Below are 17513 nucleotides of genomic sequence, written 5' to 3' on the forward strand. Positions count from 1 at the left end.
TTATTATTTAGTTAAAAATAATATATTTTGATATTATTTTTTAGAATTATTGACATCAAATTTTGCTAATATAGCAAAAATTTTGAATCTTTTTTGTCTTAAATTTCTTCCTAATCGAACAAAATAAGACAACTAACACGCATATAAAAAAATTATCATTTTTATACATTCAGATATTCAAAAGACATAAAAATTCTTTTAGCAAAATTTAAACAACTTTTAAAATTTAACAAAATATTTGGTAATAAATAAAAGTGATAGACAAAATTAAAAGTTGTGAAAATGATATTTGATGATAATTAATAACCATCGAGTAAAGAGAAGGTGGAAGGAGAAGAAGACGAGAAAGGAGAACAATGCAATATCATAGTGGCGTTGAGACAATAAAAAAAATATAAATTAATAATTTAAAAAAATAAAATTAAAGATAATTTTAAAAAATGAATAATAAATTTTAAAAAATATTTTTTATCAATTATAATTATACATAAAAATAAAAAATACTTTAAATATAATTTTTTGTCTCTAATTCAAATTAAATACTATTAAAAATAAATAAATAAACATAATAACATTTATAAATATTTATTTTATAAGTAATATTTTTAAATCTTTATTTTGATTTTTGTTTTCACATACTAACAACATAATGAAATTTATTAATATTTTATTTTATTAAATTTATAATTTTAAAATAAAAACATAAAAATTAATATATTAAAAATAATAGAAAAGCGACTAAATAGGCACGATAGTGTAACGTCTATTATTATTTTTCAAAAGGTACCTGTATTTGGCAATGGAATTGGTATAGAAATTGTATCAACTTTCTTGTGAAATTCTCTCACGATAATTTGCAGGTGTCCCTTTCTTAGTAAATGTATGTCAGAACCAAAAGATAACAAAATGCAGAAAAAAAGATCGACAATAGTGAGGAATATTTGTAAGTGGAACAGTTATTTAATTTCCTCATGATTGTAGCAGTTATTTAATGGGTTAATGACTTTTTTTAAATTATAAACAAAAATATATTATTACTATTTTGTCCATAAATTTAATTTGTAAAATGAATTATTTGAGAGCAAATGGTATTTATAAAAATTGGACACCAAATTCTGGGATTGGCTTTATATATTGACTAGCGGTTCAACAGGCACTATCGTGCCTGTTCAGCCGCTTTTATTCTTAAGAAATTAATTTTATTTTTTTGTTAATATATTATTTTCTCTTTAAATTTATTAGATAATTATTTTTTTATTTTAATATTGATGTGATCTTATTTATATCATATTTTATTAAAATTAAAATTACTATAAAAAATCTTTAAATATTAAATTATAAAAGCTCGCAATAGAGAGGTATATATATTATCAGAAAAAATATAATTTAAAAAATGATAATAACATTATCCTAATTTAAAAAGAGTATACATAAACCAAAATATATGTTAATTATTTACAAAAAATAATTTTTACTTAAATGTCATGAATATTCATATTTGTCTTCATATATTTTAAGTGGTAGGTCAAAATATGAATCTAAATATGAAGAGGCCTTCATTTTTTTATAAATAGTGAAAGATAGAAGAAATATGAATGCTTATTTTTTTCGTTTTAAATATCAAACTGTAAGAATAATTAATAAAAAAAATAGGAGAGTATAAAAATTGTGTATTTAGAAAAAATCATTCATAATTCATTATACATCTTCTTATCAATAACTTTTCGAGTTTTGAAAAACTGTCAGATTTATTGATCATAAAAATAATTATATAACCGCTTCAATATTATTCAGTTAAAAATTATGTGTAACAAAATCAAAATATAAATTTAAAAATATTATTTACAAATTTAATATTTATAAACGTTATTAAGTTTAATTATTTATTTTTAATAGTATTTAATAGTATTTATTTTTCATACTTGCTTGTTAAATCATACTTTATCATTTTAAGAAAAAATTTAAGATATTAAGCATTAAAAATTTTTGTATAAAATAATTAAATAAAAAATAAAAAAATCTATAAGTTATTTAATTTTTTAATATATAGAATAATTAAATTTAAATTAATTTAAGTATAATACTTAAATCATTAATTTGTTATTATGTTTAACAATGAAGATAAAAATTTATAAATATTTATAAATTTATTTATTTATCAATTTTATTTAATCTAAAGTAGATATAAAAATTTATATTTAAATCACTCTTTTCTTTCGTATATAATTTTAATGGCTAAAAAATTTTTATTTCTAATAATTTTATATTCAATATTTTAAATTATCTTTAGTTTTATTATTCTTTTAAAATTTTTTATTTTTATTTTTATTATTCTTTTTTACCATTATCTATCTACATATTTATTATTGGCTCATCCCCACTCTTATATTAACTTGTTCTCTCTTCTTCTCGTTCTACCTTCTCTACAATAGCAATTAGTTATCACCATATATTAATTCATAATTATTACAATCAAAAGTGAATACTACTTAAAAAATAAAGTAAAAAAAAAAAAGGGATCTTGTAACACTTGTGTGTATCATTTACACTCCTATAAATACAATGAAAGAGTAAACTTTACTTTTTCTATTATGAGTATTTTTTTATTATTTAATACACACAAAGTCGTATATTTTTATTTGTGATAAAAGTTAAAAATTAGAGTTAAATAATATTAGTACTTTTTTGTTTAACAAAATTAATTAAAGCACAAAAATAAGGATAAAAACTAAAAAAATAAATAGTTCTAGAAAAGGATAATGTCAAATTTTATGCCATTATGTATGAGAACAATGATTTATTTTATTATATTTATTTTTATACCAAATAACAAAAAAAATTAAATTTTATGTTATTTTTTGTTATTTATTTTACTTATCTATAGTTTTTTAATTTAAACTTTATGTTTATTAAGTCATGTTTTCTCCTAACAAAAAGAAAGTTATGAAATCATTTTTATATTTTTATAGGAGTACATTCATTATATTATCATTTTAAATATGATTTTTTTAAGACACTCCATGAACTTAGATGAATGAATATTATTTTCAAAGTGAACCATGAAATATTGATACAAAAATCGATACAAAAATTATTGTGTGTAATTTAAAAAAAAAATAATAAACCTCTAGCTAATAACAATATTGGAACTTAAATTTTAACGCTAGAGTATATTAAAAAAGTACGTTAATAATTTGAAGAGAAAAATTATTAGTGTAAATTTATTTTTTTTTAAATTATTCTTGTTGAACTATTTTACTTTTATTCCTTATAAACATATCTCAATAAAAATATTTCTAACAATAATTTACATCTAATAGGAATATCTTAATGATGTTACTATAAAAAAAATGGGTAAAAATTTTTTTATTTAACGTAATTGACAAAAGAATTTTTTTAATAATAAACCTCTCTTTAAGAGTAATATTAGAATTTAAATTTAGACACTAATTATTATCTATACCAATATATAATGGGAATCTGGAAGTTTGGTATCCAAATCTTTCTTCCTATTTTACCCCTGTTTCTTTTTTTACTCATGACAAAACTTAAAAACTGAACTATTTCTAATAGATGAAACTGAAACCACGTACTCAAAAGACATAATATTTTGAAATTAAATTTATTAAATGTATTTTTATCTATAATTATTCATGATAATTTTTAAAAATTATTAAAAAATAAATAATTAATATAAATAACATTATACTACAATCATAATAATAATATAAATAAATAAATTACGTCAACAAAATATTAATTATTTATGATTTTTTATGTATAATTTTTTTTATAAGTGATCAATATATCATTATAGTACAATAACTGATAGTATATAAAATATATTTATTTTATTAATAGTTATTTCAATGGGACAATAGTATTTAAAGTATCGAAATAATTAAATGTACAACACATGGTTTACATATTTTTTATGTCCAATATTTACTTTTTAAACAAAATTTACAGATAAAAGTGTACTCATTAATTAAATTTATACCAATATATACAATATACAATATATAATGGACTATACCAACGTATAATGAAAATAAAAAAATTTGGTACCCAATTTTTTCTTACTATTTTACCCTACTTATTTTTTTATTTAGACAATGTATTCAATATATAAAAAACTGTTACTACGTCCTCCATATTTCTTATTTTTTATCAAGGAAAGAATTTACTCTACAATAGAATGTCAAACTGATTCCCATCAACCCACGATATATTTTAAAACTGTAAAAAACTGCTACTACTGCGTACTCGCTTTAAAAACTAACTCACTTTTAACTCTTCTTTTCCTTTCAATCGTGCTCTCACAATTGCATATTATTCCTATCTTTCTGACAAATAAAAATGGAAACTTTACAGCCACGTCAACGTCGACCCAGTTGGACAGATTATGCTAGGCGAAGAAGACAGAATATGACCGAAGAACAGAGACAACAATACCTGGCTAGAAGACGTGCAAGTTATCGGGAGATGATTCGATAAGGAAAACAAGTTGCCATATCAACTGATACAACTTCAATGCCAAACACTGGTGGAGGTGCCCGACTAACTACAAACATAGGGGTAGCCAGATTGACTACAATTAGACAAATGGACAGAGCTACCACTTATCATCAATCTGTTACAGGTAACACGATAACATCATTTAAATTTCTTTGTTATAAATTGAATTAGTTCTTAATAATTATATTTTACTTTTTAAAAATGCAAGAATAGAAGCGCATGACAATAGAACTGCCACAGATACAGAAATAAAAATAACATAATTGGTTGCTATTTTATCATTAATATTTTGTAACAAAATTAATTAAATTAATATTACTATACATGGTTTACCATCCAAGCAGTATCTTTCTTAATCAAACAACATATTAATCATATATGAAGTTAAAAGTTAACATTCTAAATTTTTTAGACATCATTCATCTATAAAAATATTTTTTAAAAAATTATTGGTCAATAACTAATAATAATATTTCTTTAATATATTTCATTTTCGCCGTCCAATATAATATATAACGTAATATATAATTTTTATATATTTGTATTAAAAAATAAAAAAATGATGTCATGTAAGACTAACGACAAAAAGTACTCTTATATTAAAGTTTTTGATAATGATTTTATAATCAAAAATAAAATTTATATATTAAATTAATAAATCAATGTAACATTAAAATTCTTAACAACACTTTAATTTAATTTTTTTTAATTTGTTGTATTCTCAATTGGTAATGATATATAATTCTAAGAAATCAAAAATAAAATTAGGATATATCTCACCTACGTACAAATATAACAGCTAAAAAAATAACAAAAGCTATCTATCTATACCAATATATAATGAGAAAACACATGTTCTCATCTATTTTTTATCCCTTTTTTTTATTAAAAAAATGAACTTACCTACGAACAAAATTTAAAAATTGAACCACTTCTAATAAAGAAAACACATACTACGTACTTAGGATAAATGACATTCTGAAATTAAATTTATTAATTATATTTTTATCTTTAACTTTTCATGATATTTTTTAAAAAATTATTAAAATTTCAATAATTAATATAGATAACGTTATACTATAATCATAATAATAATAATAATAATAATAATAATAATAATAATAATAATATAAATAAAATTATGTCATCAACAAATACCAACATATAATCGAGATGCACAGGTTTAGTGTCCAATTCTTTTTTTAGTATCCAATTCCTTTGTCTCTGTTTCTTTTTTATTAAAAAATGGGTTTAACAGAATTTAAAAATTGAACCACTTATAATAAAGAAAACTGACACTACGTACTCCAGATACATAATTTTTTAAAATTAAATTTATTAATTATATTTTTATCTTTAATTTATCATGATTTTTTTAAAAATTATTAAATATAAATAATTAATATAAATAACGTTATACTATAATCATAATAATGATATATAAATAAAATTACGTGAACAAAATATTAATTATTTATTATTTTTTATTAGTATGTTTCATACATAATAGCCTATAATACAATAGTATATAAGTGATCAATATATTATTATAGGACGATAACTGATAGTATATAAAATATAATTATTTTATTAGTTATTCCAATGGACAATAATATTTAAATTATAAAGAAACATAAATCATTATTAACTAAAGTCATTGGAATAATTAAATCTACAACACATGGTTTACATATTTTTTATGTCTAATATTTTTTTTTTAAAATTACATATAAAAGTGTACTCATTAATCAAATATATACCGATATATAATAAACTATACATAATTGTTAAAAAATTACAAGAGTTATTATTTTTTATTTTCTGTGATTAAAATAGCCCTATATAAATAAAGATTAGTTCCTTTTATTTTATAAAGATTAATTCCTTTTATTATCAACATAAACACAAAAAAACAAGAATACATTACAGTATAACAAATAAATTATTCTTTAATCATATCTTTGTATTCTTAATTGTCTTAATTGATGAAATACTCATCATATAATCAATTTAAGGTAATAAATTAAAAAAATAAGTTAAAATATGTCATGCATTAATGGACGAAATACAAACCTTTGAGAAAAAGTACTATAAAAAAATATAATAGAAGCATAGAAAAAATTATTTATATTATAATAAAGAAATCTAAATCAATTCTAAAATAATTAAAGTTATCGATATTTTATTTCTTGCAATCAAAGTTAACTAATATTATGATAACTAATTCTTTTCTTATGAGTTTAATTATGCTTATTTTATATATTGCTCTTTAAAAATATAGGTACCGAAATATATGATAATGGAGCTGGTCCAAGTAACAGATCTCCTGGTTAGTATCTTTATATGCTTTAAATATGTAAACACATCGATATAAGTTATTTTACCTAAACATTAAATCTTCTTAACATAGAATATTATCAAGATTAACCAACTTAATTAACACGCTTTATTTTATTGCTAAGCACTAATTTGTTATTAATTCTAAAATAATTAAAGTTACCGATATTTTGTTTCACACAATCAACGTTAACTAATTCTTCTCTTATTAGTTTAACTTATGCTTATTTTCTATATTACTCTTTAAAAATATAGGTACGGAAATACATAATAACAGAACTGGTCCAAGTAATAGATCATCTGGTTAATATCTTTATATGCTTTAAACATGTAAATACATCTATATAAGTTAATTTGTCTGCACATCAAATCTTCTTAATGTAAAATATTAACAAAATTAACCAACTTAATTAACACGCTTTATTTTATTGCTAAGCGCTAATATTCTATTTTTTCAAAAAGGTAGATAACATATGAATTTTGCATTGTTTTTAAATATAGGTGTACATCAAGACACCGTTACAACTACTAATTCAATTCCTCAACCAGTTGCTTCTTATGAACCAACTATAAACAATACTAGAAGCCATGCAAATATAAATGGTGAGTACTCTATTTATATTTTTAATATTTTATCATCATCATCATATAATAATCATTGCTATATAAAATGTGATTAGTTAAACTTATTGTACTATTATGCTTATTAGTTATCGTAATAACAAATGAATTTTTATTATGTTTATTATCTGTACTGCTTATTATATATTGTAACCAAAATTCTGAATTTAATAAAAAAATTTAAAATAAATACTTAACAAATAAAACATTTAAAATAATTGATACATTCATGAAACTAATAATACTAACAATAACTATATAATAAAATTTTTGTAACAACATATGTCTTTTAAAATTAAGGAGAAAAACTGAACAAAAAAAATTTAAACACAAAAACAACAATTAATAGATACTACAAAAATATTGATGTCCTATCTCATGTATTTAAAAATAAACTGTACAAATTATATGGGTCCTTTTTATTATAAGGTCATTAACAAATTAAGCATTTAATAAATGGTAAAATTTACAAATAGCACAAAGTGTTCTAATTTCTTAAAATAAAAAAACTAAACATTATATTAAGAGTTACAAGTCAACACGTAACTAACTAATGTAGATCTCAAATTAAAAACATAGATAACGGTATATACATTCTTATGAGTTATAAAATTTTTTTTAATGAATCACTGATTTAAGTACTAACTCAAAAAAATGCTACTACATCGTTTATCCAATAGCAAAAACTATGAGACACATAATATTATTTAGTGATGCAAAATAAATTTTAACATCGTTACAGTTACTAGGGAATAAACCCTTGATGATAACAAGATTATCAAATTAAAATTTAATCATGTATAAAATATTATAAACATAAACACCGACAAAAATAACAAAATAAAAAAACACCAAGTATGTTAACCATAAAAAAATATTTATGCAATTTTAATGGACAAATTTTTTATTATATCGTTAATTTATCATAATAATTTTAAAAAATATAATTAAAATGATTACAAATTAGTGGGCAACATTCGAAATTTTCATAAAATTAAATAGCAAATAAAAACACAATAGAATTATATCATTTTAAAAATATTCTTTGTATATTTCAGTATAACTCAGAATAAAAATTTGCTCTATTAAATATATATTTAACTTCATATATTACCTAGAACTTCAAACTTTGACAATCTTATATGAGTTTAGGCAATAGAAAAATATAGAAAAAGACACGACATTTTTAAAAATTACGTTTAATTTTGAAAACACAAACCTCAATTGAAAAGTTGTATATATATTCTTTGTTCACCCTTGATTTCACTATCTAAAATAATATGAAATAATTAATAAATTCTATCCGAGTACCTAACCATACAATTATTGGCACATGTAGGAAAAGAAATCTATAACATAATATTTTAATATTCCTATACGAGTGCAGAAATTAGACACCATGTCCGAACATCCCACAATTGTGCTCGAAATTTTCAAGAGAATACAACAGTGCTTCAAACTACACTGCCTCCTACAAGAACATGTACACACTGTAATGCACGTCTGTTTCACCATGAAACATTTGACATGTGTTGCAATGGAGGAAAAGTCTCTTTGCCCCAAGTAAATGCTCCTCAGGAATTACTAGACATCTTTTTAGACCCTTCTGCAGAAGGGAACCATTTTAGGAAACACATTCGTGGTTACAATTATATTTTTTCATTCACTTCGTGTGGTGTACACATAGACGAACAATTAGCTTCAGCAAGTCATGGTATATATACATTCCGTGCTCAAGGATCAATGTACCACAGTATAGGAGGATTTCATCCGGATCAGGGGGCGCGGCCACACTTCCTGCAACTATATATATACGATACTGATCACGAGTTACAGAATAGGATGCTGGAGAACACACAACTGCATGAAAGTTTGGTTTTGAAGCTACAACAATTGTTGCACCGATATAATCCTTTTATCCATGTATTCCGCCAGCTTGCACAACGACTAGATGTGCAAGAGTGTAGTTTGGTGATCAAAGAGCGACCTGCTAATCAACCACAATACAGTCTCCCAACTGCTTCACAAGTAGCAGCCATAATAGTCGGTGATGATATTGAAACAATGGTGCGAGGACGGGATATCAAGGTTCAAACTCATGCTGGTAACCTCAGAAGGATTCAAGAGTTTGTTGGGTATTACGATCCACTACAATATCCTCTTCTTTTTCCATTTGGAACCCATAGATGGGATATAAATACTCGAACTCAACGTGGAAACAAAGTATCATGCTGGACATATTATAGCTATATGCTCCAGGTACAAACTCCTATATTTGTTACATCATTTATAGACTTCCGTAGATGATAGTTTGTACCAATAAATCATTTCACAATTTCTAACAATTTTTTATAATCCTCAATATTCGTAGATCCGCCCCAATGATCACTCAACAGTTTTGCAAGCGGGGCGACTTCTTCAACAATATGTTGTTGACAACTATGTGAAAATAGAAACAGGCAAGTTAAGATGGGTTCGACAAAGACAAAAGGAACTTCGAGCTGAACTGTATCAATGCTTGCAAAATGCTTTGCACACAGGAGAGAATAATGCTGGTAATAATCAGAACTTAACGGCCACATGATTGATCATTACGTGTTCCTAAATTTAAACTTTAAAACTAATAATACTTTTCTCTAAAATCTGTTTTAGAAAATGTTGGCAGAAGAACGATATTACCATCGTCGTTCGTGGGCAGTCGTCGAGACATGACTCAACGGTACGAGGATGGAATGGCTATTGTTCTTAAAGAAGGCAAACCGGATATTTTTCTAACTATGACATGCAATCCATCATGGTCAGAAATAGCTTCGGAACTCAGTCCTACTCAAACTCCACAGGATCGTCCGGATCTAACAACTGGGATTTTCAGAGCCAAGTTCGAACAATTAAAACAGGATGTTATTACCAAAGGTGTATTAGGAAAGGTGAAAAGTTATATCTATGTCACTGAATTTCAGAAAAGAGGATTGCCACACGTACATAGCTTGCTAATCTTAGAAAACAATGACAAGTTGAGTGATCCTGACCAATATGATAGTTTGGTCCGAGCGGAAATACCATGTAAAGAAACAGAACCCCACTTACATGAGGCAGTGCTAAGGCATATGGTCCATGGTCCTTGCGGAACACTAAATCAATCTTCACCGTGCATGAAGAACGGTCAATGTAAACGCAACTACCCAAAAGAGTTCGTACCAGAGACACGACGAGGTGATGACTCACATCCTCAATATAGGAGGCGATTTGATACTCCAATCCCTATAAACCAAAATGTCACAATTGACAATAGATGGGTGGTTCCGTACAACCCTTGGCTACTACTGAAGTATGATTGTCATATCAATGTAGAGATATGTAGCAGTATCAAGAGCATAAAATATCTATACAAGTATTGCTATAAGGGACCAGACCGTATGGCAATGGAGGTTCACAGAAGTTCTCATTATGATGAGGTGCAACAGTTCATTGATGCAAGATGGATTGCCGCTCCAGAGGCATGTTGGAGGATATTTAGATTCAACCTTTACCGAATGTATCCATCAGTTGAAAGGTTGCAAGTTCATTTGCCAAATCAACATCAAGTGAGCTTTTATGAGCACCAAACTATTTCTGAAATAGTTAATAATGACTATTTCTCAAGAACAATGCTCACTGAATTTTTTGCACTTAATCGGGCCGATGACCATCAATCTAGGCATCTTTTGTACAGGGAAATCCCAGAATATTACAGTTGGCACAGCAAGGAAAAAGAATGGCGTCGACGTAGGTCACAAAAGAGAGCTATTGGTCGGATCTATACCGTTTCGCCAACAGAAGGTGAAAAATTCTATTTGCGTATTCTGTTGTCAAATGTAAGAGGCCCAACTGGTTGGGATGATTTGCTAACAGTCGATGGTGTCCAATATTCGTCCTTTAAGCAATCCGCTCAGCATCGAGGACTGTTGGAGAGTGATAGTAGTATAAGATCATGTTTGGTTGAGGCATCCATTTTGAGAATGCCATGTGCTCTAAGAAGGTTGTTTGCCACCATTCTAATTTTTTGTGAGCCAACAGATGTAAGAAGTCTGTGGGACGAGTTTCTTTCATGTATGGTGGATGATTACGCATCAACAAGCACTACAACCTACAATGGGTTGACAAATCGTTTGCTTAGGGATTTAAATGACATCCTCCTACAACATGGAAAACATATTGCACAATACGATTTACCAGCTCTAACCTCGGACAACGACAAGGACAACTTCATGCCTAGAATTATTCAAGAAGAAATGACCATCGAAGTTCCTCAAGAAAACCTGTGTTCTATAGAAAGATTGAATCATGACCAGTCTGCAGTTTTCAGGTGCATTATGAATACAATTGATCGAAGAGAAAGTGGAGTGTTCTTCGTGGATGGACTAGGAGGAGCAGGTAAGACATTTCTTTACAGAGCTATAATTGCAGACTTAAGAAGTAAAGGGCATATTGTCTTGGTAACTGCGTCCTCAGGAATAGCTGCAACTTTACTGCCTGGTGGTCGAACAGCTCATTCTAGATTTAAGATTCCAATCAATGCAGAGCCATCCTCCACGTGCAACATAAGTAAACAATCTGATCTTGCAAAACTGATTAGGCAGACGACCGCGATAATTTGGGGTGAAGCGCCAATGACTAATAAAGAGACAATGGAATCACTGGACCGCACATTACGAGACATCTTAGAAAATAATAATCCATTTGGAGAGAAGGTGATGGTTATGGGAGGGGATTTTCGCCAAGTACTACCTGTTGTGCCGAAAGGAAGTAAGTCGCAAATGATTTCAGCTTCTATTGTTAAATCACATTTGTGGGCATTCACCAAAATTCTCCACCTGCGATAAAATATGCGATCTCTTAATGATCGTGATTTTGCGGAGTATCTTATGCGCATAGGGGATGGGATTGAGCCTACCATATGTGAAGACTTGGTACAAATAAAAGTAGGCATGGCAATACCATGGGAAGGTGAGGCATCAATACACAAATTAATAGAAGAAACCTTTCCAAATTTGCAATCTCATGGGTGGGATGCATCTTATATGGTGGAGAGAGCGATATTGACACCCAAGAATCATGATGTGCAACAGCTTAATGATATAGCCATCAACCAATTTCCGGGAGACGAACGAATTTTAGCATCCTTTGATGAAGTAGAAGGAGATACAAATAATCTGTATCAACAAGAATATCTTAACTCGATCTCCACAGGTGGATTGCCACCTCATATGTTGAAGGTAAAAAAAGGTGCTCCTCTGATGTTACTGAGAAACATAGATCCTAAGGCAGGCTTATGCAATGGCATAAGGCTACTGTGTCGAGGAACTTTTCAAAATATGTTAGACGTGGAAATCTTAACAGGCCATCACTCTGGAAAAAGAGCTTTTCTGCCTCGGATAAAACACAAAACAACTGAGAACTCAGGACTACCCTTTGTGCTTATTAGAAAACAATTTCCTGTAAGGTTGAGTTTTGCCTTAACGATAAATAAATCACAAGGGCAAACTATCCCTAAAGTAGGGATCTATCTCCCTAAACATGTGTTCAGCCATTGTCAATTATACGTTGCTCTATCTCGAAGTGTTTCTCAGTCAACCACAAAAATCTTAGTCAAAGAAGGAACAGTAGATGGAAAAAGGGGACAATTCACAAAGAATGTGGTGTTCAAAGAAATTTTGTTACCTGCACCTCAGGTAATTTATGTCCTTGGCAAATATGTGAGCCTTTTTACAAGTATAATCCGTGTATTATGTAATTTTATCATTACAATATCAACATTAGAATAGATAGTTTTGTTCACTAATTTTAACAACTAATAACTAAGATTTTTAACAGATAAATTGATATCAAGAGAGCTCATCAGCATATTAAAAGAGATAAGCGAAAGGAACTGGAACCTCTACTTTACCCAACAGGTATGCACTAACTACAATTCACATATAAATTATGAAAATTATATCATACATCCTTAAAATATATCATTATTGGTTTTTTAATAAATTATAGTTTGCAATGTTTGTATATACTTTGAAAAGAATTCAAAATTTGGTTTCTTTAAATGTTGCTATCAATTTTATAATTTTATCAATAAAATTATAAAAATTAAAATTTTAAAACTAATAAAAGGTAGAGGTATGTCTTATTTGGGATATATCATTACTTAATTCTAAAGTAATATATAGGACACTACTGCAATATATTGTGATACATATATGCAATAAATTACAGGAAACAGGATTTCAATCGTTATGGAATACATGGAAGGATGAGCAATCAATTGCATCAATGAGACCAATCGACAATAAAGTAAGGATTACAGAATTAATGACAGTGACAACTACACTGATGATACATATTTTTGTTTTAGTGTTACTGATCAAACGTGAAATTGACACAGGTTCATCCAATCAAAATTTATTCTATTGGTTGGGGAGGTACAGTTAAAGCAGACAAAACTCAACTATGGAAGATGGTAAAAAGAGAAATATTGGAACAAAAAAATAAAAGGTAATGCAATAAACTTTTGTTACATAATAAATATTTCCGTCTATTTCGTCCTATATACCAACTATGTTAAAACTTTAACTCTTTTCTTTCAGCCATGAACTTAGAAGAACACAACTAACTCATTTCGAACCAAAACAATATCATTGCAGGTAATTATTATTAAAAAAATTCCTAACAAAAAAAGATGTAATTTCATTTAATTTACATTTTGTCAATGATAAACAAGGATTAATGTCATTTCTTTTGTCCTTTCAGAAAGTTTAATGCAAAACAAGATGTCACAATTCTACAGGTTTTAATTAAATTCTTCTCTATAATAAGCAATCAATTTAATTGAATAAACCTGAAGCGTTTATATGGTTATTTTTATGATAAATAAAATCTGACAGTTTTTCAAGATGCAAGAAGTTATTGACAAGGAGATGTATGATGAATTACGAAGGATTTTTTCCAGGTACACAATCTTTGTATTCTCTTATTTTTTCAGTAATACTCTTATAGTTTGATCTTTTAAAACGAAAAAAATAAGCATATTCATTTCTTCTATCCTTCCATTATTTGTAGGAAAATGCAGGTCTCTTCAGATTCAGAATCATATTTTGGCCTACCACTTAAAAAAGAAGAAGACAAACATGAATATCCATGATATTTAGAAAAAATTAATCTTCTGTAAATAACTAACATGCATTTGGATTTATAGATATATACTCTTTTTAAATTAGGATAATATTTTTGTCGTTATTTCTGGAACTATATCTTTTTCTGATAATATACATATATCTTTATTGTGTGCTTTTATAATTTAGCATTTTAAAGATTTTCTATAGTAGTTTTACCCTCAACAGAATATGAAACAAATAAGGTTACGCTAATTTTAAAATGATTTAAAAAATATTTATTTGACAAATTTAAAGAATAAATGATATATTAATATCAACACTAAAATATGATATAAATAAGATCACGTTAATATTAAAATTTAACAAATATAATCTAATAAATTTAAAGAACGAATAATATATTTTAAAAATAAAATTAAATTCTTCAGAACAATAGAAAAGCGGCTGAACAGGCACGTTAGTGCCTGTTGAGCCGCTAGTTATATATTGTATAAGTATTAAGAATATATTAAAATAGTATGATAATAATAATTTAAAGAGAAAAATTATTTTTTTATATTTAATTAAAAAAATTACCTTGTTTAAACTATATTGTAAGTGGAGCCATTTTTTATAATCTTACTATTGAGAGTAAGCAATTTTTTAATTTTTAAAATTTTTTAAATTCTGTTGTGGCTTAATGCAAAATTTACAGAACGTGATTGAGTATGTAGTTTTAGATTATAAAAATAAGGGTAAAATAGGAAAAAAATATTGGACAGCAAACCCTTTGTATTCCCATTATATATTGTTATAGATTAATTAACAAAGTTCTTATCTTCCTATATTTATTGTGTTATATGTCAATCTAATAATTAATAAAAAATAATATTTTTAAATATAAAACATATTAAAAATAAAAAAATTAACAAAATATACGTAGAGATTTTTCACTTTGCCATTGGTAGGTATAAATTTTTTTCATATGACAAACGAATAATATTAAATTAATTAATATTTTTACAATAATTTAAAAATTAATAAATGTCAATTTTAGTATTTTTTATAATTTAATGTCAAATTCAATACTTTACATAATTAATAGTTTAGATAATTTAGAAAATTAACATATTAATGCTTTTTAACAAAGTTTTGATAGGTGCGAACTTTCTTACACCCTTTATACATGCCAATTAAATAACTTAGCCAATACGTAAGATAAATGATGGTAGACAAAATTAATTATTTTATTTTATTTTAGAAAAAATGATTTATGTACTCAAATTTTAAATATAATACTCTACATAATCAATAATTTAAAAAATTAAAAAATATTATTACAAAGCAATCTAAAAATAATAAATTAACAAAATATTTATGAAACTTCTTCATTCCATCATTTATAGGTAGAGGCTTGCTACACATACAAGTTTTTTTGACTTACAATTTTTACAAGTTGCTACACATTAGAGTCTTTTAATGCGTTATTTAATTTCCAAAGCGCTACACTCACCGTGAATTATGAACGACTCCTCTTCCTCTTCCTCTTCTTCTTCACTCACCGTGAATTATGAACAACTCATCTTCATCTTCCTTTTCCTCTTCCTCTTCCTCTTCTTCTTCTTCTTCTTCTTCTTCTTCTTCACTCACCGTGGATTATGAACAACTCATCTTCCTCTTCCTCTTCCTCTTCCTCTTCTTCTCCTTCTTCTTCTTCTTCCTCCTCCTCCATGTATTTCTTCGTTATTCTCTTTGCCTTTTCATTAGTTGTTTTATTTGCGTTTATTACTGGTATTCTTGCTTCGTTTTTTTTCGATTTTCATGGTTTCTGAAATCAAGCTTTGAAATCGTTTTGAAGATAATGAAACTTCAGAAATACACCCAAACGATTATAGAAAATACACCCAAACGATTATAGAAAATACACCCAAACGATATTTCTTCGTTATTATCTTTGCCTTTTCATTAGTTGTTTTACTTGCATTTATTACTGGTATTCTTGCTTCTTTTTTTTCGATTTTCATGGTTTCTGAAATCAAACTTTGAAATCGTTTTGAAAATAATAGAACTTCAGAAATACACCCAAACGATTATAGAAAATACACCCAAACGATTATAGAAAATACACCCAAACGATATTTCTTCGTTATTCTCTTTGCCTTTTCATTAGTTGTTTTACTCGTTTATTACTGGTATTCTTACTTCTTTTTTTTCGATTTTCATGGTTTCTGAAATCAAGCTTTGAAATCGTTTTGAAAATAATGAAACTTCAGAAATACACCCAAACGATTACAGAAAATACACCCAAACGATTATAGAAAATACACCCAAAGGACACTTTATGCATAATTCAGAACTCTTTCTCTTTCTCCTCCTCATATTCTGCTGCTTCTTCTTCTTCAAAAATGATTTCAGAGCTTGATATCAAAAAATAATAGAAATCAAGAATAACGAAAAAAGAAAACAAAGAGAAAAGCACGTAAATGAAGAAGGAGAAAGAGAAGGCAAAAAACGAAAGAAAAGAAGAAGAAGAAGAGGAGGAAGAGGAAGAAGAATGTGCAGCAAGAAGAAGAAGACGATGCAGTGAAATTGTGCAGTAACGGTTGAAGAAGGAGAAAGAGAAAGTAAGAAACGAAAGAAAAAAAGAAGAAGAGGAAGAAGAAGAAGAACGTGCAGTAACGTTCAAGCGCGTTAATATAATAACTTGTAAAGACTTGTATAAAAAAATGCTTGTATATGGAGAATTTCTCTTATAGGTAAAGACATGTAAACAAAAATAAGAATACATATCAGATAAAAAAGTATTTTCTTTCTACATCAAATTGATAAAATAAAAAAAATGATTTTTTACATCAAATTGATAAGAGAAAAGACAGAACTATTTTTTACCTAAAAGATTGAGAATGAATTAAA

General features: G+C 26.5%; 1 pseudogene; it reads left to right on the forward strand.

Moving 5' to 3' along the window:
- Nucleotides 1-9003: 9003 nt before the first annotated feature.
- On the forward strand, nt 9004-14647 carry LOC130980486 (uncharacterized; annotated as a pseudogene).
- The last annotated feature ends 2866 nt before the right edge of the window (nt 14648-17513 follow it).

The sequence above is a fragment of the Arachis stenosperma genome, chromosome 5, assembly GCF_014773155.1.
Source record: "Arachis stenosperma cultivar V10309 chromosome 5, arast.V10309.gnm1.PFL2, whole genome shotgun sequence".
Taxonomy (NCBI): Eukaryota; Viridiplantae; Streptophyta; class Magnoliopsida; order Fabales; family Fabaceae; genus Arachis; species Arachis stenosperma.